At 38.0% G+C, this 4,378-nt stretch overlaps 1 pseudogene; it reads right to left on the minus strand.

Moving 5' to 3' along the window:
* Positions 1-3,131: 3,131 nt before the first annotated feature.
* LOC133233337 (olfactory receptor 5I1-like) lies at positions 3,132-4,070 on the minus strand (annotated as a pseudogene).
* Between the last annotated feature and the right edge of the window lie 308 nt (positions 4,071-4,378).

The following is a 4,378-nucleotide window of genomic DNA, read 5'->3' on the forward strand; positions in this document are numbered from 1 at the left end:
GAAGGGAAACATTTCTACAAACTTATTTAACACATATATTTTTATCTCTTGAGCTACCCTGTAGCTCAGATGGTAAGGAATCAGCCTGCAATACAGGAGACCCTGGTTTGATTCCTGTGCCAGGAAGATCCCTGGAGAATGGGTAGGCTACCCACTCCAATATTCTTGCACTTCCCTGGTGGCTCAGATGGTAGAGAATCTACCTGCAATGTGGGAGACCTGGGTTCAATCCCTGGGTTGGGAAGATCCCCTGGAGAAAAGAACAGCTACCCACTCCAGTGAAATATAAAAAAGACTTTTTCTTTATAAAATGGGAATGAGATGAGTGATAGTAAATGCTGTGGGCTTCCCTCATAGCTCAGCTGGTAAAGAATCTGCCTGCAATGAGGGAGGCCTGGGTTTGATCCTTGGGTTGGGAATGAGCTCTTGGAGAAGGAAATAGCTACCCACTCCAGTATTCTAGCCTGGAGAATTCCATGGACTATATAGTTCGTGGGGTCACAAAGAGTCAGACACGACTGAGAGACTTTCACTTTCAATTGTTTCTGAAATATATAGACTCATCTCCATTGTGTTTCCTTGCATTTATATGTGTGTCACATGTTTGCACATTTGTGTGTCTTGCATAATATGTGAAGATTGGAATATGAGTGACGTGCATATTTTTTAGACCTAAAGAATATGATATATTGTTCACATGAAGTTCAGTTTTTCACAGGTTGTTATTTGTAAGGTACTTTTGAAATAAAACAACAAGAACCTTCAAACTAATGTTTATACTTGGTTGTTGTTTTGAGACCCCCTGGACTGTAGCCCACCAGGCTCCTCTGTCCCTGGGATCCTGTATGGGTCAATACAATCTGACCATGGTCAACATGAAGAATAACACAGTTCAGCCCAGTTATTTAACCTGTGCCATTTTGAGATAGTGTTTATATAGTAAGCAAAAACTGAAGCAGTGTGAACAGAATATAAGCAGAGGGGAAAAAATGTTTTGTTGATTATTAATTATTCCTGTTACATAATTTTATGAAATCATTTTTAATGTTTTGCATTATTATGTAATGCTATGTATTATTATGTAATATAGGTAGATGTTAGATTTATAGATGAAATGAAGAAAATATTTGTAAAACATTTTTGCAACAAAGAATTTGTAGCTAGACTTACAAAAATGTTTATAAATAATAAAAACACAACCCAATTAAAAATCAGGACATGATTTGAACAGATATCTCATCAACAGATATATAAATGGCAATTAAATAATGATATAATAAATAATAATGATGAAAATAATAACAAACAGCAAAAATATAAGTTATAGAAATGTATTTTGAAATCATACATGTCCTTTTATGTCCAGGCTTCAAGTGACTGTTCTCTGTGGCGCTTCTGAATGTCATGTCAGTTGACCAGCCATTGAAGACACAGGTTATATGCTCAGTAGCTCATTGTGTTTCTGAGATACCAGAGAAGGATGTTCCATACTTTCAGTAATACTTTCACACATAAAAATAAAAGATAGGGAGGAAAACAAATACTCTGCTTGCAATTAACCTTTAGTCTACAAGATGCCACTTAGAAAAAGTTTTCAAATTAATTTGGATTAGATTGGGTATAGAAGGTTCTTGACTTGTTATCGGACAGCATTTAAGAAAAGGTATTTGATATTGTTTTGATTGCTTTCCTAGCACCCCTGCCTCACACCATCTTGTTGCACTTTATGTATTTTAATTGATTAAAGAAATATATGTATTTAAGATCTATCAAGTGTTTAAAATGATTCAGGCATGATTGTCAGCATTTAGTCAAACATGCAACAGTAATTGATGTAGGTACTATACTCTCCTCATTTTACAGGTCAGACAATTGAGACAGAAAAAATAAGTAACTTGATCAAAGTGCAATTGACTAGTTGGGTACAAGAGATAGCACAGAAACCAAAGGAATATGGCTTCCTCCCTAATCCAGTAATTTTGTAAATGCAATCTTGTTAATGAGATATTCTACACATGAAAACACACACAGACACAATCTCTGAGGTTCTTACTATATCTTTTAAGAAAACCTATTACAATCTGTTCTAGCATTAACTCCCAGCTCCTAATGGTTGGAATTGACAGACTTTATTTTCTTGGGCTCCAAAATCACTGCAGATGATAACTGCAGTCATGAAATTAAAAGATGCTTGCTCCATGGGAGAACAAATATGACAAACCTAGACAGCATATTAAAAAGCAGAGACATTACTTTAGCAACAAAGGTCTGTCGAGTCAAAGCTATAGTTTTTCCAGTAGTCATGTATGGATGTGAAAGATGGACCATAAAGAAAGCTGAGCACCAAAGAATTGATGCTTTTGAACCGTCATGTTGGAGAAGACTCTTGAGAATCCCTTGGCCTGTAAGAAGATCAAACCAGTCAATAACAAAGGAATATTCATTGGAAGGACTGATGCCGAAGCTGAAGCTCCAATACTTTGGTCACCTGATATGAAGAACTGACTCATTGGAAAAGACCCCATAGCTGGAAGGACTGAAGGCAGGAGGAGAAGGAGATGACAGAGGATGAGATGGTTGGATGGCATCATCAACTCGATGGACATGAGTCTGAACAAGCTCCGGGAGTTGGTGATGGATAGGGAAGCCTGGCGTGCTGCAGTCCATGGGGTTGCAAAGAGTCAGACATCACTGAGTGACTGAACTGAACAGTTGGAAAGTTATCCAACTATTAGTTTGTAGCAATTTTGAAACTTTTAAATGTTTCTTTTATCTGGGGGCTGTTAAATGTGTTTGGCTCTGTGAAAACAAGTGTTTGATAAAATGCTTGTGTGAGAAATTGGGTATGTGCTGGCAAGGTTATTGAAGGTTCTTAGCTACAGTTTGTCCCAGGCATTGCAGGGGTAAAGAATCCGCCTGTCAATGCAGGATAAGCAAGAGATACAGGTTCCATCCCTGGGTGAGGAAGAGTCCCTGGAGGAGGAAATGGCAACTCACTCCAGTATTCTTGTCTGGATAATTCCAAGGACAAAAAAGCACCTGGTGGGGTCGCAAAGAGTTGGACACGACTGAGCATACACACAGCTGGAGTTTGTAATCAGCGATTTAGATGAATCCTGGAACCTTATATCTCAGGAGGGATTTAGCTTTGGTTTTAAGACTCTTTAAGCAGCGTCTTTTACATCTTTGTTTCTCAAACTATAAATCAAGGGATTCAGCACTGAGATGATGATGGTGTAGAACACTGAGATGATTTTATCAGTGTTGGGAGAATACAGGTAGCTGGGTCGTGAGTAAATGAAGAGCAGAGTTCCCTGGTAGATGGCCACGGATGTCAGGTGAGAAGCACAGGTAGAGAAAGTCTTCTTCCTCCCGCTGGAAGAACGGATCTTTAAGACTGAGAGGAGAATGTAAAAGTAGGAGATGATGATGATGATGAAGCAGATAATTTCCACTGAGCTGCTGTATGTGGAGAGAAGCCACTTATTAAGTGATGTGTCTGTGCACGATAACTTAAGCAAGGGAAGGAGACCACAGAAAAAAATGACTAATGACATTTCTATCACAGTATTTCAGAATAAATGCAAAGGATGTGTGCACCAAGGAACCCATATTACCTCCAAAGTATGATAAGACGATATGCAGATGCCCCAAGACATCACAGCCGTGTACAGTAAAGGGTTACAGATGGCGACATAGCAGTCATACGCCATGGCAGCCAAGATAAAGGATTCGGTATCTGCAAAAGTACAGAAGAAATAGAACTGCAGGGCACAGCTGTGATAGGAAATTGACTTGTTCTGAGAGAGGAAGTTGACAAGCATTTTGGTAACAATGACTGAAGAATAGCAAAGGTCTACAAAGGATAGGTTACTAAGGAAAAAATACATGGGGGTTTGAAGGTGCGGATCAACCCTGATTAACATCATCAAGCCAGTGTTCCCCATTAAAATCATAGAGTACAAAGTCAGAAACAGGATAAACAGGACAATCTGCAGTTCAGGATGAGTTGGAAACCCTAACAGAATAAACTCAGTCACCAAGGTATAGGTTCCATCTAAAAAGACCATATTCTGTGCTGTTTTCTTCTTATGCGAATTCTAACATCCTAAGATGCTATGTTGATAGAAAGAGAAAGAGAATAGATATAATTATAAGGTTATTTTATTGTTTCAACAAAAAAAACAAGCAATCAAGTCAAGAGTCCCAGACCAAATCTCCTTCCAAATATAAATTCTGAGAAACATATTTCAGAATTTAGTAGCTTTATCTCATGGTTGATAGTTTTATTTTATTTGTTTGATTATAAGCTAGTTCTTCCACTGGACAGACATATGCAGATAACATCTCATATTTCTTACTTTTTTTAATTATCAAG

Source organism: Bos javanicus, chromosome 20, assembly GCF_032452875.1.
Source record: "Bos javanicus breed banteng chromosome 20, ARS-OSU_banteng_1.0, whole genome shotgun sequence".
NCBI classification, from domain to species: domain Eukaryota; kingdom Metazoa; phylum Chordata; class Mammalia; order Artiodactyla; family Bovidae; genus Bos; species Bos javanicus.